The sequence below is a fragment of the Thermobia domestica genome, chromosome 2 (assembly GCF_964235325.1).
Source record: "Thermobia domestica chromosome 2, izTheDome1.hap1.1, whole genome shotgun sequence".
In the NCBI taxonomy this organism is placed as follows: Eukaryota; Metazoa; Arthropoda; class Insecta; order Zygentoma; family Lepismatidae; genus Thermobia; species Thermobia domestica.
In genome coordinates this window covers 221,301,782-221,319,449 of record NC_137455.1, presented here as the reverse complement: position 1 = coordinate 221,319,449, position 17,668 = coordinate 221,301,782, and the positions used below count along the sequence as shown (strand labels likewise).

At 32.5% G+C, this 17,668-nt stretch overlaps 1 long non-coding RNA gene across 2 annotated transcripts; it reads right to left on the bottom strand.

Annotated features, from left to right (window-relative positions):
* Positions 1-769: 769 nt before the first annotated feature.
* Positions 770-9,208, bottom strand: LOC145678379 (uncharacterized). Of its 2 annotated transcripts, XR_014130368.1 has the most exons (4): positions 8,522-9,208; positions 3,379-3,441; positions 2,470-2,605; positions 770-1,238 (listed from the first exon to the last, which is right to left on the bottom strand). It is a non-coding gene; the product is annotated as an uncharacterized LOC145678379 (long non-coding RNA). The 2 variants fall into 2 exon arrangements; XR_014130367.1 differs by lacking the exon at positions 8,522-9,208 and having other exon boundaries at positions 773-1,238; positions 3,379-3,586.
* Between the last annotated feature and the right edge of the window lie 8,460 nt (positions 9,209-17,668).

Here is a 17,668-nt window from a genome sequence, read left to right as displayed (position 1 = left end):
AATAAAGATACGCCCCCACAAATATACCCTTTCTCGGTAAAAGGACATATGATTAAGACGAAAAAATAATAGTTGATAGAATGACAATGTAAATAAACGTTATATCACAGAGTTATCATGCATCCTGAAATTCATTGAATTTATGAGTAGAAGAACAATACACGTACTAGAAAGAAAAAGATTCATGTTCTTCTAACCTGACATAATTGCTTTAGAAAAATAACAAACATAAAAATAAAAAATACAGGAATGAACAAAGTAGAAGTAAACAGGTGAACTAATGCTCACAGTTTTTGTTTATCACAATTACCTATTAACATGAACTCGGATTGAGGTAGGAACAGATTGCAAAGATGTGATCTGCACAAGAGTAACATTGTATATTTGTTTGGAAATTTTACACTTTAATAAAAGTAAAAGTACTTCACGATTTAGAGTTGAATTAATCCTTGCATAAAAAAAGAATTTCACATATATGGCACTTCGTATTGATTTTAGCGTAGCATATGATATACATTGTTCGAAGCTCTTCATTTCGAAGCAATATAATGCTTTCAAGTGTTCAATGCTCCCTCTATCTCTCTCTTTCTCCATCATCGAGAATCGAACATTTGAAAAAATGAAGTACTGGCTGTAAATCCTCTATCAGTGAGACACCACACTCCTCAAACCTAAAATGTAATAGGTTTGTACATTATGTAAAGACCCTGAACAAATAAAGATACGTTTCACAAATATGACCTTTCTCGGTAAGAGGTATCAGCGTATAGAATTAAATGGGATGAAAGCATGAATTTCACAACAAATTTTATCTACAGGGAATTTAAATTCCTTTTCTTTTTATTTTAATATATGTATATATACACAAATATTTACAATTTTCTTTCATTTTTCTTCATTTTGGCTTTTTATGGTAGTCCAAATATCACTTCACCTTTAACCATTTCTTTTCTTTTATCATTTCACTTTGGTTTCGCATACACTTACCCTCTAAGTCTCATTTTACCCCCAAAATCGTTTTATCTACACTTTCTCTTTCTTTTTTTCCTTTTGATAAAGTTCTAATAGCATCACATTGACACAATCATCGTATGTGTGCCATCTTCTTTTTATCAATTTATTGTTTGGACAGACACTAGAAATATAGTACATCTTTTTGTTTCCTCTTCTTCTGATTTTATCTTCACAATACCCTACAATGGTCATTGCAACACTACGGGGGAATGGCATCATCTTTTCTGGAAATAAAGAAATACAAATTTTTATTATCAGAAAATATAAATTAATCTTCAAAAAGTACACTTATCTTATAGCAACATACTATACTTATAAAATTATTTCTTCCCGTAATGAGAAAGAACAAGAACGAGAAATAACAAGTATTCTTGACATTCTTTCATTGTATGTACATTTTCTTATACTCTGTTCAAAATAAGAAACGAATTGACATTTAGACAAAAACTGTTACTCTGTTGCCTCATAATGAGTATATCACTGAATTGTCCTCTTAAAATTATTTTCCATTAGAGAGGGTAAAGTTGTAGAGGATGCCTTAGTGGCCTACTCATGATTGTGACAACAGAATAACAGTTTTTCTCTAAATGTCAATTCGTTTCTTAATTTGAGCATAGTATAGTATAAAAACAACACCTATTCATTAGTTTTCTTTTCTCTTAAGCAAATACCACACGATAACAGTAAATATCACATCTTCATGCAATTTAATTATTAATTCGAAACTCTAGTTTAGTTCTTGAAATACTACAATAATTATGACTCACATAGCACCGATGTTGAACAAAACGTTAAACTATATTTACTTAGCACGAAAAATCAAAATTAACTTTTTTACTTCCATCCTTCCTTCTTTCTTATTTTTAAAAAAGAAATTCGTACAGTTAATACTATAAATTATCATTTTTTACCAACGATATTCCTATACTAACTAATAGTTTTCTCTTTTTTTAAAGCAAATACTATAAACTATCATTTTTTACCAACGATATTCCTATACTAACTAATAGTTTTCTCTTTTTTAAAAGCAAACAACCGTACCGGTGAATATTGCAACTGTATACATTTGACTTATACTTGGAACATCTGAGTTCAATTCCTGATAGTAGCTTATATCATTTCAATTCCCCGTTTGAATCTTGTAAATATAGGTTTACATCTCATACATCTTTGGTATTGAATGTTATTAATATCTTTAACGAACCGCAGTAACCTATTCGTGCAGTTTGAATCTCTAATGATTGTATCTTGCAAGAAAAAAGGTTTTACGAATAATGTATTCTAATGAACAAAACACCGTATCTATAGGTTTTTCTTTATCTTAACTTAAAAATAAAAAGAAGCAAATGTTTCACCTAAAAGAAATAAGTAAATATTAATATTATCATACATATTTTAAAAGACGAAAAGCAGATATGGATCTTTTTTTTTATCTGAAAGAAAGATAAAACTTACCTATTCGTAAAAGAGAGAGAGTTGCGTCACTGCTCTTTGATCAGTGTTTCGTCTTCGATCAGATTTGACCGTAGAAAATGTTGCTTCAGGTAGTTTTCAGCGTCTCTTAAAGACGTATCCTCTTTTTTAAAGTGTACTGTAAAGAAACAAGAATAATCAGTTACTTTACGCGGTGAACATGAACTTGTTTCCTGGAAGAAAAACAAGTAACTATAATTGCAACACTAACAATCTTCATATTTTAAGAAGATATAAAAATCCTAAATAAAACAATACCTATCATTAATTGTCTTTTCTCTTAAGCAAATACCATTTGATACCAGTAAAGATCGCAATTTCAGTCAATATGCAATCTAATTATTCATTCAATAACTCCAGTTTACTTCTTGAAATACTACAATAATTTATGACTCACATAGCTTCGGTGTTGATCAAAACGTTAAACTATATTTTCTTAGCACGAAAAGTCAAAGTTAACTTTTCTTTCCTTCCTTCTTTCTTATTTTTTAGAAAAGAAATTCGTACAGTTAATACTATATATTTTTTACCAATGGTATTTTTTATCAATATTCCTATACTAACCAATAGTTTTCTCTTCTTTAAAGCAAATAACCGTTCCATTGAATATTGCATCTGTATGCATTTGACTTATTCTTGTAACACACGAATTCAATTCCCGGTGGTAACTTATATAATTTCAATACTTCGTTTTGAATTTTGTAAAAAAAAGAAGCAAATGTTTTACCTAAAAGAAATAAGTAATTATTAATATTATCATACATATTCTAAAAGACGAAAAGCAGTTATGGATCTTTTTTTTTATCCGAAAGAAAGCTATAAAACTTATTTATTTGTAAAAGAGAGATAGAGAGAGAGAGATGATCTTTGATCAGTGTTTCGTCTTCGTACCTGTTTGATCGTAGAAAATCTTGATTCAGTGTCTCTTGAAGACGTATCCTCTTTTAAAGTGTACTGTAAAGAAACAAGAATGAATCGTTAATTTACGTGGTGAACATGAATTGTTCCTTGAAAGAAAACAAGTATTTTATTTTAAATAAAAAGTAATTATTTATCTGTTATTGAAAACAGATATTTAAAACTTACCTATTGCTAAAAGATAGATGCGCCACATTCCTTTGAGCAGTTCATATTCTAACAGGTTTAAACGCAAGATAATCCTGTTTTCATTTCTTCTTCATATATATATATATATATATATATATATATATATATATATATATATATATACGCATAATGTTGAGTAAAATACTATATATAGTTGCATATACATGGAAAGGTAAGGGAAATGACTAAGTGCTACCTTTGAAGTACAGTGAAATAATGAAAAGCAAATGAAAAGATAAAAGAGGAAAGCACAAAAGGGTTTTGAAAGTAATTATTTTTAAAAGTACAGAAATCACCTTGCATTTCCTCAGGGTGATAATATTGGCTTCTTGAGGAGTTTTGTAGAGTGCAGCAGCGCTCCTCACCCGCTGCTGAAAATTAATTACTTTCAAAACGAAAGTTTAACATTAAAAATGAATGACACCATTAAAAGATTGAAATCTATTGTACACGCTCATCATCATCATTGTTAAACATCGCAAGTTTACTTTTTTAATGAATGAACTACATACGTGTAAAGATAAATATTAAAAGTGAGAAGTGTTAATGTGATGATCTCACATCAAGTGACGTAATGCTGAACAACAAAAGATAGCATATATGTATAGAAAGAAACACTGACCTATCCTATATACAGAAGGAGTAGCAATGTAATATTCTGTGATATAATACATGATGCATTCTTACATAGCTCTGTACATGTTGACATTAGGTCCGCAATTTGAATTACACTATTAAAGATGTGCCTACACTTATATCCGGCTAATCGTTTCTGTAGCTATATCTGACTACCAAACTTTGAAAAATTGCACAAATCTGAATTTTTTTTCAGACGAACCTTTAATGCGAAAAAAAAGTTGCATCACATAATGGTCAACAAGATTTGATAAGTGATGACACTACGGATAAAAAATATCTATATCCTCCTAACTCTAACATTTCCTTAAGGTCAATGCTAGCAGGGTAATGTAAATCAAAAACCATTGCTGATAACGGGGTTGCGTGTACAAATTTCTAATTTCGATATCGTTTTTTCTAAATATAATGGTACATACTCTTTAAAGGAACATAAGATACCATAATTCCCTTGGTAATACTTAGATTGTGTAAACAAAGTAGCTGGAATTCCATCCGTTTGTAGTTTAGAAAAATGAACTGAATAGTTATGTACGAAGAACTTCATTTCAAATTCTATTTTAAAACAAACAAGAAAAACGTAATTCAAATGATAATACGTATAAGAATTTAAATAATCACTATCTATAGCAATTAGATACCACTTTAGAGTTGATTAAATTCCCCATTCATTATCAATTCTTTGAAAAACTTAGTCTAGAAGGCCTAGGTTTGATTATATAAGACATAAATCTACAAATCAACGTGGAATACGTACTACATTATCTATCATCGATAGTCGAAAAGCACTGAAATAATAATCAAAATCACTACTATTAAACTATATAAATACTATACTTATAAAATGATTTCTTCCCGTAATGTTAAAGAGCAAGAAATAAAGCCCTACATATACTAGCAGTAATAGTAACTAAATAACTAGCTACCGAATATATAATACAATGCTAATCACTATATTCGGGTAAATATTACATTTAAAATTCATTCTATTCTACAATAATCAGAATATCTCGATGCTATACGAAACATGAATCTACAGATTAACTTGGAATCCAAACATTCATTATCAATTTCTTTGAAAAACTTAGTCTAGAAGGACTAGGTTTGATTATATAAGACGTAAATCTACAGCCTAACGTGGAATTCAATCTACATTAACTATCATCAAGAGTCGAACTCAGGTTTCCCATAATATAGACACGCACATCCACGAAAAACAATGAAATAATTAATTCCAATACTAATACTATCTACGTTACGAAAATATCACTTAAATAAGCACTGAAATAATAATCAAAAATCACTACTATTAAACTATATAAATACTATACTTATAAAATGAATTCTTTCCGTAATTTTAAAGAGCAAGAAATAAAGTCCTACATATACTAACAGTAATAGTAATTAAATAACTAGCTATGGAATATATAATACAATGCTTAATTAAATAACTAGCTATGGAATATATAATACAATGCTAAACACTATAATCAGGTCAATATTACATTTAAAATTCATTCTATTCTACAAGAATCAGAATATCTCGAGGCTATACGAAACATGAATCTACAGATTAAATTGGAATCAATCAAGAGTCGAACTCAAGTTTCCTACACAGAAAATACGTGCTCTAAGTGATTTGACGCGAATATGTATTGTTTTCAGCAAGTAGTGTCAAAGAACAAGAAAATAAATTCCTACATATAATAACGTAATAGTAAACTAAATAATAAACCTGTATAACTCAATGCTAAACACTATATCCAAGGAAATATTATATTAAATTGCATTCTATTCTAAAAGAATCAGAATATCTCCGACGATATATCAGACAAAAATCTGAGCCATATAATCTTTCTGTACAAACGAAAAAGAAAGAATTCTATAATTGACAAATTTTCTTTTTCGCATTACTAATTTCAATATCGTTTTTTCTGAATATAATGTTACACACTCTTTAAAGTAACATAAGACTCCATAAATCCCTTGGTAATACTTAGATTTTGTAAACAAAGTAGCTGGAATTCCATCCATTTGTAGTTTAGGAAAATGAACTGAACAGTTATGTATGAGGAACTTCATTTCAAATTCTATTTTAAGACAAACAAGAAAAACGTAATTCAAATGATAATACGTATAAGAATTTAAATAATCACTATTTTTAGCAATTAAGTATCACATTAGAGGTAAATAAATTCCCCATTCATTATCAATTCTTTGAAAAACTTAGTCTAGAAGGATTAGATTTGATTTGATTATATAAGACGTAAATCTACAGCCTAACGTGGAATTCGATCTACACTAATTATCATCAAGAGTCGAACTCAGGTTTCCCATAATATAGACACGTACATCCACGAAAAACAATGAAATAATTAATTCCAATACTAATACTATCTACGTTACGAAAATATCGCTTAAATAAGCACTGAAATAATAATCAAAAATCACTACTATTAAACTATATAAATACTATACTTATAAAATGAATTCTTTCCGTAATTTTAAAGAGCAAGAAATAAAGTCCTACATATACTAACAGTAATAGTAATTAAATAACTAGCTATGGAATATATAATACAATGCTTAATTAAATAACTAGCTATGGAATATATAATACAATGCTAAACACTATAATCAGGTCAATATTACATTTAAAATTCATTCTATTCTACAAGAATCAGAATATCTCGAGGCTATACGAAACATGAATCTACAGATTAAATTGGAATCAATCAAGAGTCGAACTCAAGTTTCCTACACAGAAAATACGTGCTCTAAGTGATTTGACGCGAATATGTATTGTTTTCAGCAAGTAGTGTCAAAGAACAAGAAAATAAATTCCTACATATAATAACGTAAAAGTAAACTAAATAATAAACCTGAATAACTCAATGCTAAACACTATATCCATGGAAATATTATATTAAATTGCATTCTATTCTAAAAGAATCAGAATATCTCCGATGATATATGAGACAAAAATCTGAGTCATATAATCTTTCTGTACAAACGAAAAAGAAAGTATTCTATAGTTGACAAATTTTCTTTTTCGCATTAACTTGGGAACAAATGAATTAATCTGTTTTTCTTGTCACGTTATCTTTGGAATAGTCATAATTTGATAGCTTGTCAAATTGGTACTGTAATAGGAAAAGAAATTTTCTCAACTGAAGAATACTTTTTCTTAGCTGTCCGTACGTTAAGTGATTACCCGTGAAGATGTATTGCTTTTAAGACAAACAAGAAAAGGTAATTCAGATGACAAATTACATTAGCCATGTGTTACGTTTTTTGAACAAATCTGCGAAAGCGGATAGGTCTATCAGTGTAGTATTCTGTGATATAATGCATGATGCATTCTTACACATTTCTTCACATGTTGACAATAGGTCCGCAATTTGAATTACACTATTAAAGATGCACCTACACTTATATCTGGCTAATCGTTCCTGTAGCTGTATCTGATTACCCACACCTTGATAAATTGCACAAATCTGAAATTTTTCAGATGAACCTTTAATGCGAAAAAAAGTTGCATCACGTAATGGCCAGCAAGTTTTGATAAGTGATGACACTACGGATAAAAAATATCTATGTCCTCCTAACTCTAGCATTTCCTGAAAGTCAATGCTAGCAGGGGTAATATAAATCAAAAAACCATCGCTGATAACGGGATTGCGTGTACAAATTTCTAATTTCAATATCTTTCTTTTCTGAATATGATGGTACATACTCTTTAAAGGAACATAAGACACCATAATTCCCTTGGTAATACTTAGATTGTGTAAACAAAGTAGCTGGAGTTCCATCAGCCTGAAGTATAGGAAAATGAACTGAATGGTTATGTAATAGGGACTCCATTTCAAATTATATTTTAAAGACAGACAAGAAAAGTTAATTCAAATGAGGAATTACAACGTGAAATGCTAATACGTATAATAATTCAAATAATCACTATCTATAGAAATTAGGTAGCACCTTAGAGATGATTAAAAGAGAAAGAAAGAGAGAATAGCAACTATGTTTTATCTTACTAAAACGTAGAGTTTCAGTATGCTGACAATCTCTTCTAATACACAGATGAGCACAACACAATTCGTAAAGGTCTACTTCACACACTTCACTCTGTTCAATGGTTTTATTCTACATTCGTATGACGTCAAATAAAAACGTCACACGAAATTTAATCATTTCAAATATTACATTTCAATACAACCGTTTCTTCTTTCTTTTTAAAAATAATGATTTAATGTATACTTACACCGCAGCGACATGACGAAGCACTCACCTATCTGAGAAAGGAGCCTTACGAAATTTCACAAGCCCTAATCAGAATTTCATGTCTTTCATCTCTACATTCTTCAGGAAATGTCCTAATCGAAGAACAAATATATTTAATTACATCAACAAGAATAAACTGATACCAACGTGATTAAATGTACTCAGCGAAAATAGAATTTCTCACAAACACACGAACAAAAAATTCATAAATCCCATATATACATTAAAGGTAAACGCAATCGCAAAGCAATACGATCACTTATATCTGAAGTCAAAAATAAAGCAAGTTTATTATGATAACTGTTTTCAAGAAACATATGAGCTTTTCCAAACGAATAAAATCTCCCCACCTCTCCCCTGCTACATTTAATATCCTTATTCAATTTCATTTCCTTATTCACACACATTATTTGATAGATGTATCAAAATATCATCTTTAGTAAATCTTATCTATTAACAGACTTATTTTTCATTACACAAACTCAGCGTTTTCGCATTCAGATTACACTATCTTCAGTCGCACGTGAGTATGTTCGTATGTGAAGCCGACAACAAACATACATGTAATCTCAAATGCTGTATACGTTTGAAAATACGATATTCACGATTCATGCAATGCGATATTCCCCTGAGCAACTAAGGTCTATTCGATCAAAGAACAGTCTGCAAACAAATTCTATTCCCATGAACACTTACAAGTGAATTCGTGAAAATCCCAAGACCAAATTAGATAAAACAAATAGTTCATAACCTACAGACATTTCGTGGGGGCGTAATCTTTTGTGCTATGGGAATGTTATAGCGCAATATCTCATCACGGCTTCAACTTAAGTGATTTTAATTACTTGTCATGTGAATATCCATATAATACTTTTCACATGCAATACAATCAACCCTGATGATTTGAGCATACACATTTTCTCATCCTACGTTTTTAAAACATTATGATATGCTATGAGAAGTGCTTCCGCTACCAATACGTTTTAAAAACATCCATGAACCACAACAATCGTCTTATCAACTCAATTTCCTGAGAAGGTTCCAGACGAAAATTTTCCAGCCGTTTCGTGAGAATAAGATCAGGTCACACTCCTCAAAACTCTTCGCAGAAAACCTGGGAACTTCTATTCTTAGCATTACAAGATGGATCTGGGGGCTGAGGTGGGGAATCTAGCTACCCAATACAAGACGACTAGAAAAAAATACGATAAGTTTTTTTAAAAAAATAAAATCTAATCTATATGCGAGGCACTGACATTCAGTGAAAGAGTGTTCACCTCACGGTGGATTACTCCATGAAATTCTTTTTTTCATGCGAGGATTAATTCAACTCTAAATCGTGAAGTCTCGCGTTCGATTCCGATGAGAGAACTTTCAAAATAAAAGCATATTTAGGGTTCTGATTTGATTCTTAGTGAAAGAGCATTAAATATTTCTATTTCGTTCCTTTCCGTGAAGTACTGGTCTCGCGTTCGATTCCGATGAGAGAACTTTCAAAATAAAAGCATATATTAGGGTTCTGGTTCGATTCTTAGTGAAAGAGCATTAAATATTTCTATTTCGTTCCTTTCTGTCGTGAAACGATGTGCTATATACGTGAAATTCTTTTTTTTTTTTCATGCAAGGATTAATTCAACTCAATGGTCGTGAAGTACAGGTCTTGCGTTTGATTCTCAGGTCTTGCGTTTGATTCCCGTGTCCTGCTGGTTCGATCCTCGTTGAGAAAACATTACACATTTTAAGACATGAAAGTCATTCGATCCTTTCTGTCGTGAAAACGAAGTGAAATTCTTTTTTTTTCATGCAAGGACTAGTTCAACTTTAAAATCATGAAGTACCAAATTCGATCCCAGCTCCCTACCAAAGTAGAATTTTGTGTAAAGTCTTTATTTCATAAGTTAGCGAAGCTAGAATCAAGATTAGTTGTCTGCTTCACTTTCACTCCCAAAATAATAATAATAATAATATGATGCTGTATTTTTTAAATTTTATTTTTATGGTTGTTATTTATGTTTTAATACCACTTTGGTCCGGGTTCGATTCTCGATGATAGAGAGAGAAAGGGATCATTGAACACTTGAAAACATTATAGTGCTTCGAAATGAAGAGCTTCGAACAATGTGCATATCATATGCTACGCTAAAATCAATACATGAAATTCTTTTTTTTTTTTTTATGCAAGAATTAATTCAACTCTAAATCGTGAAGTACTGGTCTTGCGTTCAATTTCAATGAGAGAGCTTTCAAAATGAAAACATATTTAGTGTACAGGTTCGATTCTCGATGAGAAAGCATTGAATATTTTAAGACATTAAGTATGCTCTTCGCTATTCAATACATAACGAAAAGACGAAAATCAATCAATCAATTGGGAAGCTTCGAACTTGATATTCAATCAATTGGAAAGCTTCGAACGTGATAGACGTCCAAGAGTATGAGCATAGTAACAACGTTCGCTTGCGTTCTTCGCAGGAGGGAGTGAAGTGGATGTGCTTTGGTGGGGGTTCAAATCCATAACGAAAAGACAAAAATCAATCAATCAATCAATTGGGAAGCTTCCATCATGATAACTAATAGAACTCTCATCCATCCAAGAGCATTTAGCTATTCAATACATAGCGAAAAGCAAAAATCAATCAATCAACCAATTGGGAAGCTTCGCCGTCCAAGAGTATGAGCATAGTAACAACGTTCCCTTACGTTCTTCGCAGGAGGAAGTGGAGGGGTTTGGGATTCAAATTCATAACGAAAAACCAATCAATCAATCCATTGGGAAGCTTCGATCATGATAACTAATAGGACTCTGACCCGGCCAACAGTATGAGCATCCAAGACTATGAAGGCCAAGAGCATCTAGCTATTCAATACATAACGAAAAGCAAAAATCAATCAATCAATCATGAAGCTTCGATCATGATAACTGATAGGACTATGGTCCCTCCAAGAGTATGACCACCCAAGACGATAAAGCCATCCAAGACTATCACCATAACAACAAACTGTTCTCATACACGTTCAGATAAACCAAAATTTTCCCACGCACTTCTCTGGTAGCCGTAAAAGGCTATGACCATAGCAACTAAAGGCTTGTCGAAACTTGCCTCCCAATTCCGGGAAATGATACCGAATTCTAAGAACGGGAGGGATCAAATTTCAGCCATAGTGCCTCATATCTACTCAAACTTCCAACGATAACTGGCAGTGGTCATTCATGAGTTGCTCTCTATTCTTTCTGTGTTTTGATGGATATACATCGCACATTCAGTAGTGATAATGAGTTGGAAGAAGGCATATCGTGAACTTGCAGACTGTTTTCAGAAGATCTTTATTAGACTTATTCAGCTGAAAGTGTGATGTATATTTGGAATAATCCGAAGATAGTTCGAAGATAAGGATTCAGGTATTTTTTACTTTCTTTATACAAAACAATTGAGTATTGTAATCCTGAATGGAATAGTTTTAGTGAAAACCAAGCCTCGATTCACGTAGAAAAATATGTAATTTTTCGTTTTGTTTCCATGCACATATTACTGAATAATTGTCTGATAATGATGATAATTCGATATTGCTGGTTGCCAATATAGGAATATGTAAATGACTACTTATTTACTGTAGTAATATTATAAATAACTATATAATTTTTATTATTTTATCTAAGCTGGCAACACTGATTTTAATATACTATTTAAAATCATCATGTGTGTACCTCACCTCATATATTTTATATGTATCATGTTTCTATCTTTTTGTTATTCAAATGCAATGCAATTGCTTGCTCTAAAATAACAGCATACAAGTATTTGTAAAATTTTTTTTAAAAGAGTTTTTCCAATCAATGAAAAAATGGGGTTGTTTACTATACTATATTACATATCGGTCAAAAATAATTTATTTTCTCAAGCTAGGCAGGCTAAATTTTAAGTTCATCATATACGTATATTCGTTGCATGGAAAGAATTTTTTATTCTATGGAAAGTCAAAATATTCCGAAATGGCCCAGCATTTTGAGTAATATTGTTATAAAATTCCTCAGCACCGTAAGGTGTCTTGACTTTTTTGCAGTTTTGACAACACTTATGGAAAAAAAAAATATCTACCAACATAAGAAATTCAAAATTATCTGTAAAGAACATTTATTTTCCGCCAATAGGTCTTAATTATATTTATCTTTTTCACCTCCCTTCGCGACATCCGTAAAGGTCCTAACCTAGGTTAAGAAAAACTGTATTAGAATATTCACAGTACATGAAACGAAATTTAGAATAGTCAAAATGTATCCTACCTTAAATTTCGAAATAGTCCTTTTGAAATATTAAAAACTAACTAAAAAAGTGCGGGCCGCGGTGGCCCAGTGGTGCACGCATTTATCTCTGGTGGGTGAAGTCCTTGGTTCGAGCCTAGTTCGTGCTAAGTGGACTTTGTGGTAGACAAACACGGTTTGCGTGGGCTTTGTCAAGGTTCTCCTGTTTCCTCTCACTTTATTCATTCCACCATTGCATGTATTTCTTATCATCGCCGTCTCCTTTAGCCTATCTGGCATAAACGTGGAACGTAAAACTGAAATATTTCATTTCTGACTTTATACAAATAAATAAATAAGCTTCAGCTTAGAGGTTACTTCACTATTTCCATGGGTTTCAAGATAAATGTAATTTTGAATGTCAATGTTGTAGATATTACTTTACAGGCGTTTTGTGGTAAAAGAAATAGAGTGTAATGGATTTTAATATAATAATAATAACAATCATAATTTAGTATAATAATAATAATAATAATAATTTTAGTATAATAATAATAACAATAATAATACCTTTGAAGCCCATCTCAGCAATCTAGTTGCTTATGCGTGCATTTTGGTGCATGATTTCTTCGGTTCGATTCCCGGTGGAATAGCATTGAGCACATTAAATGGTTTAGATTCAACTTTAATCTGCAGGTCCACTCCTCACCATGGGGGGCCACAGAGAGGGGCAAAGGGGGCAATTGCTCCCCTTTAGATTTTCGGAAATAGTTAACTGTTTTAGGCTCTTCTGGTGACAAAAATTTGAGTTTAACTGTTTTCAGAAGCCGAAGATGATTGTTTTCTTTAAAATCTCTGTTAATGGTGTAATGTTCAGAATGGATATAAGACTTTTTTCTAAGAGACAAAAATATGAGAATAGCGTTGTCCGAATTTCGAAATCAAGCAAGTTGAAAGTAACAGAAAGAAAGCTAGTTTCTATATTATCTTCCATCTTTTTCTGCACAGCACATGATATATCTCTTCGATGTGATAAATCAAACTCGGGGGTGTTCCTTGATCTGTTAGACTTTCGTGTCGAGGCTGGAGACACTCCGCCTTATGCAGAGTCGTTTCGACGTATGATTAGCGTCATACTAAAGGCCAGACTACTGCATGAAATATGTTAGTCGAACTCTTTAGTATGGCACTAATCACTCGTCAGAACGACTCTGTGTAAGGCCCACTGTGTTCAAGGAACACATTGGAGGACGATCGGTAATGCGAAATATACTTCACAATGAATTCAAAATGAATTGATTTCAGTTTGTGAAAAGGAATTTTAAAATGTTTTAGTTAAAGAAGCAAATAAAGAAAATCATTCTTAGTAATTGCTGATGAAAGTGTGGACATTTCTGGTGTAGAGCAGTTGTCAGTAGGAATTAGATATTTAGACTCAACTCTAAATCAACCCAAAATAGAAAAAAATTCTTGGTTTTGTGGCTCTACAGGAACTTAATACAAAGAAAATTGTATCTGAAGTTTTATCCTTTTTGCCAAAATGTGACTTTGATATGTCGAAATTATGTGGACAGGGTTATGACGGATGCGCCGCAATGGTAGGAGCAGGAGCTGGTGTGAACAGAATAACAACAAAACAATATCCTATGGCGTTATTTCTTCACTGTACTAGCCATAAATTAAATTTGGATATTAATGACACTAGTGAAGTTAAACACATTCAAAATTCAGTTGCAACTATGCAAAATGTAATCATTTTTTTTTTGAAAGTTCTGTCAGAAAAAAAAATATTTCCCTAATGTGCCTCTCTTCTGTGAAACATGGTGGTCTGCAAAGGACAAAAGCATCAGAATATTTTTGGAAAAATCTAAGAAATAGTGAATTGCCTAAAACAGCTGTCCCCTAGTGGAAACAAGCGCGCAACAAAGTGCTCATTACGTACTTACGTTCTTCAGCGTCATCTGGTACATTTATAATATCAATGCACAATCATGGCTAAATAGTGCTATTTTAGAGCCAACTATAAATGCTTTACAGGGAGAGGCAATAGATCTTTCCCAGATACAAGAACACATTGAAGTTATTTTCGACATGTTTGAAAATCATCGCTGAGATGTCACCGACTGCTTTCACCACCTTTAACATCTGGTACACGGGGTCCTCGATTCGATCAAAGCTCGCGCCAAGTGAACTTTGTTTTAGACAAACACCGTGTACGTGGGTTTTATCGGGATTCTCCCGTTTTCTCCCACTTTCTTAATTCCACCATTTCATTCATTTCTCATCATCATCGTCTCTTTTAGCCTACCCGGCATAATCGTGGAACGTAAAAATTAAAGATTTTACTTCATTTGCTTTCACCAACTATACACAGCTACCGAAGTCTCGACTGTCGCTGTTGGGAATGTAACAAATATTTATTTCGCTTCCAGCGACTACCTGCAGAGTAGAACGTTCATTTAGTACTTTAATGAGAGTAAAAACTTGGTTACGCTCAAGAATGGAGGAGGGAGGACTCAGTGGATTGTGTATATTGTGTCCACCGAAAACATGTGCTTGTAAACAAGAATGTGTTCATACACAAGCAATTACAAGATTCGCTAAGGAGGGTCCTCGTCGGCTAGAATTTCTGTTCAACGATAATCAGTGAATGAAATGTAGGCTAAGTAGATAATTTGTATTGTGTCTTTTCCCTGTCAATGCTATCCTAATATCTAATCTGTTGATTTTTTATATATGTTTACTATATAGTTAATGAAGATATACTATGTGCTAAAATAATTGATGATTTCGACATGAAGGATTACGTGCATACGTCTTTTGATGTGATTGTGTGAGAGTGAGATATACAGTATGGCGCTAAATTCGTTGTACGAAAGCAGAGGAGTGATTCCTGAGAGTAAAACAAACAAAAAAGTTCCAATAAACATAGGGCGAAAACCCCATCGTTTACGTGTTATAGGCTGACGAACACATGAAAAAATGAATTTTAAAGGTTCGTAGCTCCAAAACTATGGGACCTACCTTGGTCGGGTCAAGACTTCACTTAGGAACTAGTATTTGCCCTATCCAAAAATGCGTGTTTCAGAATCCTGAGGTGCTTTCACAACAATTTTTATAGAGGGAGTTTGACTACCGGCATATGATATAAAGTACTCTCCAACTACCTCCATAAAAATTGTTGCGTGTGTACCTTAGGATTCTAAAACATGTATTTTTGGATAGAGCATATATTAGTTCCTAAGTGAAGTCTTGACCCGACCAAGGTAGGTCCCATAATTTTGGAGCTATGAACCTTTAAAATTCATTTTTTCATGTGTTCGGCAGCCTATAACACGTAAACGATGGGGTTTTCACCCTATGTTTATTGGAGCTTTTTTGTTTGTTTTACTCTCAGGAACCACTCCTCTGCTTTTGTACAACGAATTTAGCGCCATACTATATATATATATATATATATATATATATATATATATATATATATATATGTGTGTGTGTGTGTGTGTGTGTCTTGCCCCTCCTTGGAAAAAATTCTGCGGGCGCCCATGCTTACATAACCTAGGTACTGAAATTCGACACCACATTTCAATAATCAACAGCAGCAACAACAAAATTAATAATGTGTCTCATTATCAATATTGTGGGCATATTCATTGAATTCGTGCCTACACACGTTTGAAAATTTCAAGGTAGAACTCGCCCGTAAATTTCTCTTCATTGCGAACTCGGTAGATGGTACCCAAGGAGTTTGAAAATGTGACAAGGGATTGATGTGTTACTTCCACAGAGACACTTCGTTGGATTTTGGGGAGTCCTGGCCACGTTAACGGTGCTCATCGAAAACACTTTGTTTCTTTATCTGTATATCTCTTCATGTAATACGGCAAAATTACTTCTCCCCTCGTGGGACGAACCGTCATCATAGGGAAAGAAGTGAAGCTGAGAGGTCAGTTTTATTTATCACTTGTTCATTTGCATATATTTTGCCTACCCTCTCAGTTGCGAATAACGCTGGAAGACTCGCTGGTGGTTGATGGAGGTCTAGGAAGAGAGTGATGAGTGGACATCTTCCTCTGAGATTGGATGTGTACCATTACATCGTAACTTGTCAGTAAACGCAGTATTCTGTTTATTTATTATTATTATTTTTTTTGGATAAAAGATACAAAACCAACGAAAAGTATACCAAAATTACAAGAAACTTTAAAAAAATCAAGAAACTTTTTTGTTCTTGTATTTCGTTCATCAGGACTATATTCATTTTCTTAAATTCTGATATTTTCTTGTTTTTATTCTGTCGTAGTTCTTTGTATTTATTCTGGAACCATGCACTTTTGTTGACGGAAATGGTACTTTGCTGCACCTCCCATTCTCTTTGATCACGACCGCTCCACTTTGATCTTTCGGTCAGGATATGCCTATGGTATTTCTATGTGAATATCGTTAGTAATCCTTATGAGCGCTCCGGTGTGCGTTTGTGGCGAAAATACATTGTTTAGATTAATTTTATAAACATATGTTACGAGTAAAAAAAAGTCATTAACGTCAGGTCCAGGCTCACCCTTTAGAAAAAGGTCAAATCTGACATGACGAGACCGACGCACAATCTACTGAAGAGAATGTGGAAAAGACAGAAATCGTCAGTCCAGTAGACCGATATTTTGTAATTAAAGAAACGAATACAGATTGTACGAGTGCTGAAATTAAGTGTTCGAATGCTCTGATAACATGTTTTGCCTGTTCAAGATTCACTTAATAACATCTGGCGAAGAATTTTTGATGTGGAATTTGTGGAACATGAGATGAGAGGGCGGTATTTAATAATAGTAATCTCTATATCTTCTTACAGGAAATATTAATACATTAAAATTGAAATTTGAATGTCATGAATAATTAATTAAATTGCAATGATTC